The 16572-nt window shown below is 39.5% G+C and overlaps 1 protein-coding gene across 2 annotated transcripts in view; it reads right to left on the bottom strand.

Moving 5' to 3' along the window:
* The window catches only part of sema5ba (sema domain, seven thrombospondin repeats (type 1 and type 1-like), transmembrane domain (TM) and short cytoplasmic domain, (semaphorin) 5Ba), a 109553-nt gene that overhangs the window by 86031 nt on the left and 6950 nt on the right, over window positions 1-16572 (bottom strand). Inside the window, exon 2 of one of the 2 annotated variants that reach the window (XM_053626562.1) lies at window positions 62-144. The gene's annotated coding sequence lies outside the window, so the exon portion shown is untranslated. The remainder of the gene's footprint in view (window positions 1-61; window positions 145-16572) is intronic. The other variant, XM_053626561.1, reaches the window with a different exon arrangement.

Raw genomic sequence — 16572 nt, 5'->3', positions numbered from 1 at the left:
CATTCATTACATTACACCACTAAAGTATATTGAGGTAATAATAAGTTAAATGAACAGAGACCTACTTCCACAAGGACATCACGAGGACATCATTCTTGAGGTGCAGGGTTGTGGCAGAAACAGCAGGTAATCCTTTCGTAACCCCTGGGACAAGAAACACAAGAAAGTTCATGCATGGGTCCATTAAATGGTGGACTGGCAAATCACAGGGGTTGAGCTGCTTTACTCTCAAAAACATTTCTTTCGCGATGGAGAAAAGAGGCAGACTTGTGAAGTGATGAAGAGAAGGTACTGAAGGAGGGATAGTGGTTAGTTATTAAACAACAGGACCAGGGTGCCTCCTCTCATAAAGAATCACTCAAAGTAAGCATTAGTTTAAGTGCACTTGACTGACAGTGTGTGTATCCTTTCTAATGGCATTTCACACAAGAGGAAAACAATGGGCATAATATGATGAAAAACCTGAACAGAGGACATTGTGCCAAATATAAATGGCCAGAAAATTCAAAAGCGTAGATCTTTGTTTCTATGACAACCACATTTATTGTTCCTGATTGTTGCTGTGTGACCTGTTTAATTAGCCTATTCACTTTTTTGGGGAAAAGCACCATTTACACATGGAGTTAAACAATTAAATAAAATGAGATAAGAGTTGGCTTTTATTAAGTGCTATTATATAAGGGTTCAAACAGAAGCCTAAAAGAAGTGTTTGATCCCGTGTCTAGATCAATGTCCCCCCCCTTCTCTAAATAAAGTTCTTTGTGGAAATAAAACTACTTCAGCAATGAGGGGACTGGTTTGTAGATGAAACATAATGCGGTTTTGTAATTCCCAACATTTGTAAATTGCAGTGCTTCAGTCTAAATATTGTTTTTGGCTGACAAAATATAAGAACTTAGTGTAATCAATCCTAACATTATTAATGTCAGTTTTTAGTGTATGACACTTATGAATATGTATACATTAATAAATTGTTGTAAATTGTCAAGATGCATTTGTTTATTTGCTTAAATCATTCACCAAGTCATGCTAATTCAATTACTGTCTTTAAGTTATATCTTAGGAATTTCAGAGATTTTATAACTCCAAAACTTGGGTGCCTTTCAAACATTGAGCTGGAATGATCTAGAAAAGGGTTATTTTGAAAAGACATACAAATAAACATCCCACAAATCGAATTCATGCATCTCAAAAAATTAGAATAATAATTGAAAAGTAGTTTTTTTTTCCTTAGATTTTTTTTAAAAAGTGTAACTTATTTATTCTAGATTCAGTACATAAAGTGAAATATTTCAAGCCTTTTTTTGTTTTAATCTTGAGGATTACGGCTTACAGCTCATGGAAATCAAAAATCCAATATCTCAAAACATTAGAATAAAGAATTTATAATACAGGAATGTCAACCTGAGAAGAACTCTAATCAGCTAATTAACTCAAAACACATGTAAAATTTTCCTGAGCCTTTAATCTCTCAGTTTGGTTCAGTACACAACCACAATCATGGAGAAGATGATTAGTAAATTTTGGATTTCATTTGGAAATCAAGGTCCCAGAGTCGGGAGGAAGAGTGGAGAGGCACAGAATCCAAGTTGCTTGAAGTCCAGTGTGAAGTTTCCACAGTCAGTGATGATTTGGGTTGCCATGTCATCTGCTGGTGTTGGTCCACTGTGTTTTCTCAAGTCGAGAGTCGATGCAGCATCTACCAGGAGATTTTAGTGCATAAAATCCATCTGCTGACATGCTTTATGGAGATGCGGATTTCCTTTTCCAGCAGGATTGGCACCTGCCCACATTGCCAAAAGTACTACTAACTGGTTTGCTGACCATGGTATTACTGTGCTTGATTGGCCAGCCAACTCACCTGACCTGAACCCCATAGAGCAGTGGTTCTCAACCAGGGGGGTGCACTCACACCTCTCTCTGCGTCTGCTCTGTTCAGTGAGAGGCCGAGAGCCGGAGATTTAACAATGTCATGGATAACGAGACGCGACCCTTCCTCCCAATTTTTTAGAATGTAAGATGAATGTAATGCAGCGTGTTTTACACGTAAAATAGTCCACGTTATTACAGCCTAGTTCTGTTGTTCAAAGTAGTTATAGTGTTCAGATATATTTTATATCATTCATTTTCCATACCTGTCCGTTATATAGGTTTATAAAATTTATTTATTTATTTAAAAAAAAAAATTATTAAAAAAAGGCAGAATCTCTGCCATAGAGAATCTATGAGAGACATCAGACCCAACAATACAGACGAGCTGAAGGCCGCCATCAAAGCAAACTGGGCTTCCATAACACCTCAGCAGTGCCACAGGCTGATTGCCTCCATGCCACACCGCATTGATGCAGTAATTCGTGCAAAAGGATTAAAGCCCCAACCAAGTACTGAGTGCATAAATTAACATACTTTTCAGAAGGTCGACATTTCTGTATTATAAAATTCTTTATTCTAATATTTTCATATACTGGATTTTTGATTTCCATGAGCTGTAAGCCATAATCATCAGGATTAAAACAAAACAAGGCTTGAAATTTCACATTATTAGTAATGAATCTAGATTATATGCAAGTTCCACTTTTTGAATTAAATTACCGAAACTAAATGAACTTTTCCATGATATTCTAATTTTTGAGATGCACCTGTATATCTGTCCATTTGATCCTCTACATTCATTTCATTGATCACTGTATCTGTGCACAATCAGGATCATTCCTGCATGTTGAATGCACTTCACTTTCTACCGCGCCCCTTAGTTTGCACAACAAGCCTCTAAACCTATAAGAGCATTGGCCTGTAGAGCAGGACTTAATTAAGCTTAGGCACAAGACAAAGCTTTTCCTCCAGAAGCTTGCCATGTCCCTGAGGACTCAGCTGGTTTATGCTGTGTGGTGCAGTGTAAAGCCAGCATAGAGACCAGGCCAGAGTAATTAAGGAGTAAATAATGAGACTCTTGAACGAACCCCTGCTCTTATGATCTGACTGGCTGGAGTGCCAAGTCTACGTCCAATAAATCCATTAACAATGTCTGTGAGTCACCACTTTAAAAGGTCACAGCATCTTAGCAAGCAGCATGTGCCACTGCAACTAGTCACATTACAAACCAGCTAGTACATTTAAAAGCAAAAGTTTGACAGAAAGTGACTACTATATTTAAAGCATTATGCAAGAGTCTCAACACTCAGTAGTAGTAGTGTTTCCCATTTAATACTGATAAGGACTTTAAAAAAAAGCTTACAGGTATTTGGATAAAAGCCACTAACAACTATGGCAGATCTGGAAGAAGCAAAAACACTATTTTGGGGTAAGACCAAATTATAGGTAGAAGCATTAAAGCATAGTCACACCCTTCTCTGCACAAGCCCATCTGTAAGGTTTAATCAGTGAATGATGCTTAAATGAGAAATGGGCTCATCCACATGTCCCTGAACATACTGCAAAGCTAGAGATACTATAGTAGTGTTTGTACAGCTCACTTCCCACCATGCTGCTACAGGGGAAGCTGTGCACTGCAGGCAGGTTCTCCATCCAGCCAGGTGTTCACTGTGGGATAAACATTTACTAACAGACTTCAACAAGATCCCTGGGGCACAACATTAAAGCAGCCTGTTAGCCAGCTAAATATTCAGAATGCAACAGTCAGCAGGGGATGAGGCATGCAGTTTAGCCCATGCAGCCTGGGTTTGATCTCCAGGTTTTAATTTGTCTCCCTAGAGGCATAGTTGTCACTAGTTAGTTATACACCAGCACTGGTAAGTCCATTTTCAAGGATTGAGACCATAGTTCTACCTCTGCCTTGAATTTTGAGAACAGTCTACACACACAAAAAAGCAGATTCTAAAATGGATTTGAAATACATTTGTATAAAACAACTCAATCAGTTTGCCTTAAAAAAAAATGCAGAATTGTCTCCCAAGTGGATAAGAAGACACTGAAGAAAGTGAAAACTTCTTTTGAGAGCAGTTGCACAAAAGAGTGCACACAGCAAATGCCTCAGCTATACATGAGTTTGAGTTTCAATTCCCTTTCCTGCTAGTTAGGCAACAGGACCTTGGACTTGCAGGAACAATACAAGTGACAGAAAGTGAAAGGCTGAGGAAACTCTCTGTGAGGTGAGAGGACCACCTGCTGTGATGGCCTCAGTACCATCCCAATGTGACTGCAGCCAAACTGCACAGAGTTGCAGTAATTATGCCTCCCACTGTGGCCATAACACTCAGTTCTGCAATGAATGTGAGAAGAATGGAGCTGCAGTTCAGTCTTGACCTGTCCAACACACTGGCATTTTCATAAGCGCCTGCTACCTCTCTCTAAAGAAGTTCCCATCAAGTTACCTGTGAGGGCTCTCCTTAAAAACCAACCCAAAGCACCAAAAATTCACAGATTTCGCCCAGTGCTCAGAAGTACCAACGGGCAAAGTGGTTCAGCCTTGCAGCACAATTGTGTTCGACCTAGTGCATGTGACACAGACCCGGATGCAGACAAATGATCTGTTTAGAACTAATAGCTCTGTACCATTCTTTCCTTCTGACATCACCAAGCGTAAAATGTAAAGAAATTAACTGTCTGGAAAAGGCTGCAAGTGATGTCGAACCAAGTAAAACCATTTATCAAAGTGTAATAAACCAAAGCTCAGTGGCATTATTCTAACAAGTTTAGCCTACACAGTGAAATGAAGAGAGAGTCAGCAATAAAATTGAAAAGAAAAGGCAGCCTGAGATACATTGACTAATAATGAGATCATTTGTCTTGTCATTGGCTAGACAGGCTGCGCTAATTTATAACAAGCTTATGGAAGTAATCATGTTGAATTTAAGCAACACCATAATTCTAAACAAACTGTACAGTCTACTGGATGCAACTTATGACTTGATGCTTTCCTAAAGCAATTCAGATTTGAAGATTCTCTAAATTCGGACTCTTGGAAATAGGACACACAAACTCAAAGTAACAGTTGCAGTTAAAGCATTTACTGCTTAAAGTTGCAAAAGACTGAAATAAACTGGTGTTAGGTTTAAATTACATATTGCTTTAATGGGTCATTCATTTGGACTAATTCACTGGACAGTCAATATGTTTACATAGACAACAATAATCCGATATTAACCCAATAAAAACGATACTCGAACAAATCGAATTAAGACATGTGGAGTATTCCTGTTTTAGTCATTATCGATGTGTATTACAGACATGTACACACCTTAATCACACTATTAACGTCGTGTGGGAGTTTTCACCGCATTTTGCGACAGGACACGTACACACACGGCAGTGTTCAACCGTTTGACGGCAAACAAGAGAGTACGGCTACGCCCGAAACGCGTACTTGCCTGCTATATAGTAGGAGAAATACATGCATCTCGGCTACTATATAGTAGGCAAGTACGCGGTTTGGGACGCAGCCCACGGCTTCAAGCGGTCGTCTATTTGCACGTACAGCATGACAAATAATGAACTGCACTTGAAGTGTTCGTAAAATTAAAAATAAAAAACACAAAACTGTATACGGTACCATAACAAAAGACGAACTGCATGTTGATACATGAAATTCTGGAGGGAATGTCGGACGGCGTGGCGTGGGGACGTAATGACATGTGCCGTTAATCGATCTATGTTCTAACATGTAAAACAGGAACATGAAAGGAATATTCTAAAAGCGACTCATGTAAACACCTTAATCACAATACTGTCTTATTCAGAATAAGGTCAATAATTAGATTAGTGCTGTCCATGTAAACATAGTCAGTGAAAGTACTATACAAGCTGGATTTTGTGAATAGTAACGAACAATTCCATTTCAGTGATTTAATGGAGATAATAAATGGAAGAGGTTAAATGTTAGATGCCGGATCAAAAACATTTGATATGCATTTGACAAAATATTTTGATGAAAGTGCTGGCTCAAGGATTCCTATTTATGTCTAACTGCTGATGCAAGAAGAAATGTGTGTGGAATGAAAAGACCAAATCATAAGACTGCTGCTCTTACTCCTGCTCACTCCCCATAACTTCTCACAATCAATAATTGTCCCATTTCACTTCATGACAAAAATAAATAATAAAAGAAATCACCATCTTAAGTAGCCTCATGTTTGGAATTCTAAAGCTAAAAGAATCGTTTCAATGAAACTGAATTAAAGTTACTGAATGAAGTACCAATCCAATAAGTAATTACAAGCAGTCAGATGAATCACAAAGGCTCAAGACATGCTTCCTCTCTTGATGGACTTGGAGGTAATTAATGATTCAGGGTAAATTTTTCATTCCAGTGAACTCAAAAGAATAAAGAAAACAAACAATCCCTGGCTGAGCAGCTTGACTTACGGCTTTTAAAAGTCCCCGGGTTTACAGGCATTATAAATAGCAGGCGTAACTAAAATGCAGCTTTGTTAAATAGTTCCTAAAATCCGAGTTCCTGGATATTCATTTTAAATTGAAGACTTTAAATAAGGGTGTGTTTGAAGCATTTACCCTCTGAATGGTTTCAGGAAAACTGCGATAGCCTTTCATTCACAAAGACTAATCTGCCGAATAAATATTTTTAAGCCTTTTGAGTAGATAAGTGAGGGACGCTCATTAGATAAATACCTAGAAAGGGTAGGCATAATAAGCAAAGGCTTCAGCCTACACCTTTTTCTGTCATGTATATTTTTGATTTATTATGAAAAATTGTCTGAAGACAAAAAAAAAAAAAAAAAAAAACTGTGTGCAACAGGTAAATTACAGTAATTCTAACTCACTGCCTATAACTGCTTGCAACAGAAGTGAGTGTTGTCCTTTCTTTCCTACTGCAGTGTGCAGAAGTGGCTGCAGAAGCTTCCGGAATATTAGGCGAAAGGGCTGTGAGACTATGGTGAGAGCTGGCAGGATGAGCAGCGCTTAGGAAAGACATCGCTCGCAGAGTCATCATGAAGACTTCAGAGGGCAGATGCTAGCAGGAGATAATTGATGGGGGCTCAAACAAGTATTTACATGCAGATAAATCTCCTGAAGTCTAGTCCTCATTAGTGGCAGAGATCCAGAGGCGATAAGCAGCACGCCTCAGTGCGGTCTAGAGAGCTGGAGGGGAGGGAAACTGGAAATAGGCCAGAGCCACAGAAGGCCACTGTGGCCTTGGGCCACTACTAGCACACAGCCCAAGTTGTGGCAACTGTTGGCATGAACGGGGAAGCCACCTGCTGCATGATACCACAACAAAACTACTACCATGCTGAGTGTGATCAAAAACACGATGCTGGGTGAGAACGAGTAGAAAAAAGAAAAACAAAAATTGTCTAGCCAAGTCTAGAAACTCTCGTTAACAATCCAAGACAGACTAAAAAAAATAAAAAATAAAAATACATCCATCTCATTCTTTTAAAGCAGGTGGACATTACAGGGTTCGTACAGATGCTTCATAATGAAATTCCAGGACTTTTAATGACTTTTCAAGCACTATTTTTTTAAGGACTATACAAGAAACGTCATTCAAACATATTCTTATATATTATAATAATAATAAAATAACCCATTTTTCCAGCCATGTTGGACTACATTTGCATTTCCCAGACATTGCTTCGTCTTCACCATAACATCAGTATACTCCAGGTGAGTGACAGGAGCACTACTGCCAACAACTTTCAGTGGAAACGTCACTGGATGATGTCACACGCTCATTAGCATATTCATTACATCATCGCATATTTGCTTTCTGCCTAGTGTCTGCCCTTTACATCTGTTTACTTCACTCCTACTCTCTGTGCTCACATACTGTATTTTAACACCTCCGAACTCCCAAAAAAGCGGTTCTCATTTACATATTTTTCTGTTTCTGTTGTCAGACAACGGAACGAGTGTGAAACAGTGACTGAAACCCGGCGCGTTAGGAGACTACATGTTCGCCAGCAGTCACTTCCAAGCTTCTGCTCTGCACTGCTAAAATAATGATTTATAACCATGACGTCGTCTGACAAAATCACCATACACAGAAGTTAAAGTCAACGGCTAAGCTGCGATTCTGGCGATATTTACATGTAATGTGCTCACTCAGAGAGAATGTTAGAAGCGACAATGTCTTTCTTATTCTTTCTCTCACACTGAATGTGCTGCTCCTCTCTGCCCCTCACTAAACAGAGTAGCCGCAGAGAGAGGCGTGTCTCTGGGGGGAAAGCAGGACCTCGCGCAGGTGGGGCAGTACTGGCCTCTCTCTTCTACGGAAAGTAGCTAAGGTTTGCCCAAAAAGTCGCTAGATTTGTCACGAGCCGCTAAAGGGGTCTGAAAAGTGGACCGGAGCGGTTTTATTTTGTTCACAGCACAGCCGCAAAAACATAAATGAAAGGTAGTACTGAAGCTTTTCATTTATTTATTATTTTTTTTAACAGCAGCAGCTTTATAAATACAATACAAATAATATAATGGCAGTACAAATTGACCATTAACATTTAACAAGCCTCATTTTTATGTCTTGTTTATTCCACTGATCCCAGTGGCTCCACTGCTATCCTTTTCAAAGCCCTGATAAATATGAATTTGCTTTTGCAAATTCAAAGCGTGTAGTGATGCTGCACTGTAAACTGCCAGCAAAGATGCATTTACTGTTAACGGGAGCGATGAGGTGGAAGGGGCGCATGTGGACCCCTCCCCCATCTCTCAAATACCGCCTGGTAGGATGGATCAAACTCCAAGTCAGTGTGTGCTGAGTGAAGCCTCTACAGGCTCTCCAAATTAGAAGCAGTAGCATTGGAGGACAAGGATGTCCATCACACACCAAGCTTTAAAACCCTTTCACTTGGATATTTAACTATATTATGAAGTCTTAAGAAAAGATTCTTCAGGTTGCTTAAAAATCATATGGAACAGAAATTAACTTAATTGCATGTCGTTTGCCTATAAACTTTGTAATTGCCGATAACCTGTGTAATTTATCAGCTTTACTGATAAATAATATAATGCGCCATTCACTTAAAATGAAGAAACAGGTTCAAGAGTCACAATCAGTTTAATAGCATTATATCTGACCAGGAACATGAACATTTCTCTGGATAGATTATAACAGACGGTTGATAAATATCATTTCCCAAATTTTAGGCAGTAGAAGTGCAGCTAGTGTGGGAGTGATGAACAGTAGTGAGCAGACCTGTGGGTGTGCATACGTGAGCACTGAGGAATACAAGTACAACACTACTTTCAAAGCTACTGTCTTCCACAAAGCTTAATGGAAACACTGTATATAACTGATTTTTCTAACAGTGCTCCAGTCCATTCATGCCAGATCCCCAGAGGGCCCATAAGTCTTCCATTCATAGCAAAGTAATGTTGCTATCCTGTGTGGATTTTGTGTTATTTATTTCAGCCAAGGATTGTCTTCAGTGCTGAAAATGGGGCGGCTGTGGCTCAGGTGGTAGAGCGGGTTGTCCACTAATCGTAGGGTTGGTGGTTCGATTCCCGGCCCACATTTCTCCACATGCCGAAGTGACCTTGGGCGAGACACTGAACCCCAAGTTGCTCCTGAACGCAAATTAGCACGTTGCATGGCAGCTCTGCTACCGTGTGTGTGTGTGTGAGAGAGAGAGAATGAGACACAGTGTAAAGGACTTTGGATAAAAGCACTATATAAGTGCACTGTTTCTATAGTGCATCCTAAGCGTACATCAAGTCCATCAAGTCAAACTAGCCAACAGCTGATATCGAACAATGTATCCTCTTTGCATCCAAAATGAAATCTGCTCAACCTTCAGTATGCATTTATAATTATTAATCACATATACATTACAGCACAGTGAAATTCTTTTCTTCACATACCCCAGCATGTCAGGAAGTTGGGGTCCGAGCGCAGGGTCAGCCATGATACAGGCTGAGAGGGATAAGGGCCTTGCTCAAGGGCCCAACAGTGGCAGCTTGGCAGTGCTGGGGCTTGACCCCCCGACCTTCCAATCAGTAATGCACAGCCTTAACCGCCAAACCACCACTGCCCCAGTTCTGTTTAGTTCTGTTTTATGTAGTTCTGTTTCTATAGTGCATCCTAAGCGTACATCAAGTCAAACTAGCCAACAGCTAATATCGAACAATGTATCCTCTTTGCATCCAAAATGAAATCTTAGAGTCAATAAACAGATGTAATATAGGTTGGAATTTTCCCAGAGCTACATTTTATATATCATTGGAGTCTGTTATTAATTAATGTGTGCTGTCACAGGGGTGAAAAACTAACCCTTCATTACTTGAAAATAACCTAGAAAGTACCCAGTATTATAGCTATACTGCATGTACATATATAAAAAGGGAATAGAAATATTAGTTCTCTCTCTATCTCATATTATATATATATATATATATATATATATATATATATATATATATATATATATACATATATATATACACACACACACACACACACACACACACACACACACACACATATATACACACATACACACACATACATACATGTAACCAAAATGTAACCATGCTTCTAAGAGACGAGCAGTGAATTATGTGTAATCAAGCTAATTTATTATTTCAATCTATCAGCGTCAGATGGGCTCTCTGAGCAATATATGACTCAAAGTCCACACAGGATACATGGAGTGTGTTATATAAAACACTGCCTTTGAAAAACACATGTATCCTCCAGTCAAAATGCACCAAGGCCAAATGCTCTGTACTACTGAGGTGCATTTTGCCGAATACAAGTAAGAGTTCATGAACGGACTTTCGGTTAACAGCTAGGAGAGTAAAAAATAATAATTAAAAAAATGTAATTAAAACGGCTTAATCGAGTGTCTGCAATGAAATATCCCTGCTGTTGGTGTATGAAGCTGACGGACGGACGTAATATAAAGAAATAATTAAATGCATAGCAAAACCTTTAATGAAGGTCAGCTCAATAGTTCGACCCGTTTGTAAAAGTTCAGACTAGCACAGTATGTACGAGTAAAAATCTTGTTGGATTGCTATATTTACTGACTGAAAACACTGAAACAAATGCACAGACATTACTTTGTTTTATAAATTGATGGGGATTAGAACGATGATGAGTACAAAAAAAAGAAAAGAAAAAAAAGAAGAACAACCACCCTTGCATGATCAATAAGACATCAAGCCAGTTCACACCAAATGTGTTTTTAATGCGATTTCAGTTGTATTAATTGTGCCTTATGGAAAAGATACGCTTAAATCCACACGAGCTTCGCAAACCCTTAAGGCAATAATGGAATGATGTATGCTTTTTTTAAAAAGTTGAAGAATGTACCAAGATTGATGAAATTGGCCTATAAAGACACATATAATCAGCAAAAAGCCTTACTTTGTATTCACATATTCCTCAAAATGATTTTCTATAAATAATCATTTCTATAAATAAATTCAGGCGATAATTATATAACGAGACTGCAGGAAAAGAACTGAGTCATGTCTTATGGGGAAGGTTTAATAGAGACCACCCTGAGAAACACACAATGGCTTAAGTAATGTTTTTAGAAAGAGTTTGGACCCTGCAGCAAGCTTTTATATCCAAAGCTTTTTAATGAACTACACTTTCAAAAAGCACGGGGACAAAACCGGCATGTCAAAGTCACACCTACGAATGATTACAGAAATGAAAAGCGGAGCTGTCGAGATGTGCTGCACGTGCAGCGTGCGTGTGAGAGCAGGTTTATTCTGCAAACTCACCGTATCTGATTTTTTTTTGGTCAAGTGTTTAATATTTTTCACACAGTTGTACTGAATGTGGCTAGAAATGTATTATTTCTCTTTTGTCCCACGAGCCTCATATCGGTCTTCCTTTTCCCACCCGCATGACTGTTAAAAAGCACCTGCTCCTGACGCTTTTTTCTCCAGCAGTCACAATTTTGCCGGCTTTTCTTTTTCATATTTTCTCACGGTTTCCTGTAGACGCTGTGCATGTCGAATAGCCAAATAATCATTTCAGTATTCGAAGCCTGGCACTTCAAATGGTGAATCAGGTATTCGAGAGCAGCGCTCTGTGTTATTAATTCATTAATAAAGTGTTTCGCTTTCCCTCATAGCCTCGGAGTGTAAGGTGGAGTCCGAGGGCCTCTCTACACCTCCCTATGGGCATTACTTCTCCAGTTTGTGTTGGCAACAGGTCACTATTCCCTCCTTCCCCCCTTTAAAACTTGAAACACTCCCCTTTTGGGACGCTCTCAATGGGGCCCTTGTCCAAGGCATAGCACTCCACTGTGAGTGAGGGAGGCCTAAACGTATATATATTTACTTTAAAACATCAAATGTTTAACAACGCTGATTTTCACAAGAGCACCGGTGTGTTTCTTCCATCCCATGAAGTGCTGCCTTTCCCCTGGACAGTGAGAAGCATGCAGACATGTTCTACAACTGGACCATGTAGTCTGATGGAAAAATCATCTTAACCAATGTACTGAAGAATCACATGACCTGCGACTTTAATATCTGGTACAATTTCAGGCTTGTAAGTTTGGCTATCTAATACCTAATAGTTTAACATGTAAACATTAGCCACGGAGCATGGTGCGACACTTCTGAGCTGAGGGTAGACTAGAAGGCAAAATAAGGCGTAAGCAGAAAGCCAGGATGGTATGACAATCCAGGTAGGTTGAATGAAAAAGTATATCTACTCCTGAGCTTGGCATTTGCTTGACTATAAGTAAGCCAAAGTCACATTTCTACACAGAGGCAGTCTAGCTCAAAATTCTCATTATTGCGTTCCTCAAGTGGAATTAAAGGGAGTCGTTTCACAAGAAAACATACTACCTTAAGCAACATTTCATATACTGACAGACATAGGACAAGAACGGGGTCACTGCTTATCGCTGTCAAGCAGATGCACAGGTTCACCTTGCGAAAATCTTACTGTGTGAGAAAATCCACACCTAACAGCTCCTACTGTGTCGAAAATCTAGAAAAGCAGACAGTTTCATATGAACCGTACCGTGCATACAAAAAGGTCTTAGCTGGTTTTCTAAATAATTGAATACCACACACACACACACAAAAAAAAAAATCAAAATTCAAGCAGTACGTTTCAAAGCACAATCACTGAGAAAGATTTGCTCATTTCAGAAAACTGGCAGGTGGTGATGCTGCAAGTACCAAATGCAAAGCAACAACCATTGCCAATTTTATAAAATCATAATGTCTCTCAACACGTCCACTCAGATCAATTAAAATTCACAAATCATTCGGCTTATAAATAAGCACCTAATGAACACCCCTGTAGTACTTCACCGAGCACTCGTGTGTAAAATATTCCTGAGCACAGGATGGGATTTGCATTCTAGTTGATGAGGTGGTAGCCTGTATTTAGTGAGTCATTTGGAAATGGGAATTAATCACTGTCACACTGAGGTCTGTCTGGGGCTGTATTTGAGACAGATCATTGTGCCCCTGCATAGAGCTACTTATCACTATAGAAACTGCTGCCGATCATGCTAACAAGGCCTGAGGAAAGGACCAAACTTGGGGAAAACGGGGAGGTGTAGAAATGTTGAAGCAGCAGCATCATTACACAATCTTCACACAGGACAAAAGGACTGTGTTTCTGAAGCAGAAGCTACTCCACAGGAACATGAACTTGAAGCCATAGATCACAAAACATCCGACAGCCTCATCACCTGGTCACAGCTTTTTGATCACATTAGAGTGACCATGATGATGCACTAAAATCCAGGCAGATTTAGCATGACCTTTTCAGTCCACTTGGGAGACATTTTTAGATTCTCGGGGCATGCAAATAGTCGGGGAACAGAATAGGGCACCGAGGCTTGGAGTGAAAATGTTTAATTTATGCACAGAAGAGAAGGCGATGGTGAAAGCTCAGTGTGAATGCACCTGGAAAGTGCCTCTAGCTGATTCACCTTCGCTCTGACAAGACTGGGATTTTGCCTGTAGTCAGCTTGCTGAATTCAACATGACTCTACGCAAAGTGCTATTAATATCTTATTTCACAGCAGAGGAGTTTACATGATCTTGCACTTTTATAAAGAAATCACTGCCCTGCAGTTTTTGTGAGTAGGAATTAGGATTATTTGGTGCTTTTCAAATTTCCATCAAAAATCAATATCACTGCTGTTGCAAGCTGGCACATGATAAAAGAAGGGGTATTATAAAGGAAGCATTAACTTGTCTCATTAATCTCTCAGACTATTTTTCTTATAACCAAAAAAATAAATAAATAAAGTTAATGACAGTCCAGAACTTGTTACGATCTTGTAACTTCCTGTAACTGTATAAAGTGTAGTGGTAACTCAGTGGTTAAGACGGAAGGTCGGAAGGTCGTGAGTTCAAATCCCTGCATTGCTGGGCTGCCACTAGCGGGCCCTTATCCCTCAATTGCTCAGTTGTATAAACGAGACGAATGTAAGTCGCTCTGGATAAGGGCGTCTGCCAAATGCCGTAAATGTAACATTGAGTGTTGTGTAGGGAGTCCAATCAGAATTTGTAGGACATTTATATGTATACATCATACATCGGCTCAGATATGACAAATATCATGCACAAAAGAAGTCTGACTTCACAGTGACTGGAAGGAGAGTGGCGTGAGAGCCCATGAGAGTGTAAACTAAACAAACAGGAGGGGGGAGAGTTTTACTACAGTGTAAAAAAGGGGAAATGACTGCTGGAGTTTGAACAAGTACGGCGTTTATTCGTTCTCAAATTTGTTAGGAAGCTAGTGAACGGTAGACGATGGTCGGCCAACTTATCATTGCGGAACTCATGCTAGCTGGTAGTAACTAAGGGTGAGTTTCTCCATATTTTTCTAGTACAAACTTGTGCATGTGTGAGGGATTCAAGCTCTCGGCTCATCTGACCTGCTACTGTGGAAATCCAGCTTGTGGCAAATTGTTTTTTTTACAGGCTTAAACATAAAATGCACAGATCAGAAAGTGTCTAGTCTAATGACCAAGTGTTATTGTTTTGTTCTCCAAATGACATTTTAGCTAGTTAGCTACAGTTGGTGGGCTAGCTGAGTGTAACAGCCCCAGAGATGCTCGGAGCTTCAGGTAAAGCACTTCCATTCAGCCTGCAGTCCAGCACACCTTGAGATTTCCAGAGCTACCACTTTCCCTTCAACCAGATCTTATACATCAGCTCTCGATGTGCACAATAAACTTATCTTATTCTCATAATACATCTGTAATACTGAGCTGTCGTGACTGCATCTTACCGTATTTAATAATATGTCATCTGCTGTCCTTAATATTTTGGTATACTACTTAGTGTGCAGTGTGTGGTTTGGGACATGCTCTTGACTTCTAAATCTAGCTTAAATGTTTGCAGCTGAGCGATTAATGGGCAGATGAGAGGAAGAGCAAAGGACAATTTCATAAAGGCTAGAGGTTCCAAAAGGTGTGTATAACACAAGGAAAATAAAGCAAGTGCAACTCTTTTTGTACAACAAATTACTAGCAATGAGGTAATATTTTTTAGCTTAAACAGACTGGGTCTGTGAAGGTTTTGGTCTAATATTACACAAACATTTTCTGCAAAAAAGATCAAATCCAAAATGATTGATGACCCCACAATTAATATTTACTGAAGACTTACTTGGAAAGATATCAACACTGATCCTATTCCTCTAGTGTCCAACAAGTATGCAGAGACTTGTAGTGAGATATTTTTTGGTCCAGTCCTGCAATCAGAACATTTTAATGCTCCATCATAGTCTTAGGTTCATGCATGTGGGTTTCTCTCTTCAATTGAGACCGCAGTCTTCCAGGAGGGCAGTATGTTTGGCGTGATTATGTTGTTGAAAGATTCCCCAAGTCTTAACCTCCTGGCAGAGACAACAAGGCTTTGCACCACAATATTCTGGCATGAAGTAGAATGGCATGATGACCATCTTTACAAAGAGCCTGTGGAACGCTAGGTGCTTGCCAATGTGCTGATGGTGTTTGTGCCCAAAATGGTATGCATTTGGTCTGACCTGACTGCAACGCATAATCTCGTCTGTAGTTCCCCGGACACTCGGTGGAGCTCCCAGTCTACATTTCGTAGGTTTTTCTCAGGAAGAGAATCTTTCATGCAATCCTTCCTACCGAGTGCTATTTTAGTAGCCATTATATCGTAATGTTTAAATTGTTGAGAGAAAGTACTATTTAAAATAAATGTCCTTTAGTCCCTCTGTTCAGCATTGTTGGCATTCAGGATGTTATTTCTACTCATCACTGAGCTTAAAGGATACCACACCACAACGCAACTAAACCTCTCCACTGCTGTGCTAATAAGACTCACTTTTTCGATTTCACTTACATGGAAATCATGGCAGTGTGGTTCACAATTAAATCCTGAACAGTGGCATCTTTCTTTCCAAAAGGTGTGGCATGTGCCAAGATATTTTAGCTTTCAACATGTTTATAATACATATTGGTTTTGTAACCTACCTTGTTTAGTTTTTTTCTGTTTTCTACATTTCTGAAATAATTTGTAGCTGCTACTGTCCTTCATTCAGCATAATTTTTCTACTTTGGAAAGCTCATATACAGTGCCCTCCACTGATATTGGCACCTTTGTTAAATATGCGCGAAGAAGACTGAATGTTTTGTTTTCTTTAATATTAGTGGAGGGCACTGTATTTGTTCCACTACTAATGAGATA

Source organism: Ictalurus furcatus, chromosome 6 (assembly GCF_023375685.1).
Source record: "Ictalurus furcatus strain D&B chromosome 6, Billie_1.0, whole genome shotgun sequence".
Taxonomy (NCBI): Eukaryota; Metazoa; Chordata; class Actinopteri; order Siluriformes; family Ictaluridae; genus Ictalurus; species Ictalurus furcatus.
Note: the sequence above shows the minus strand (reverse complement) of the source record. Positions and strands in the feature narration are given on the sequence as shown.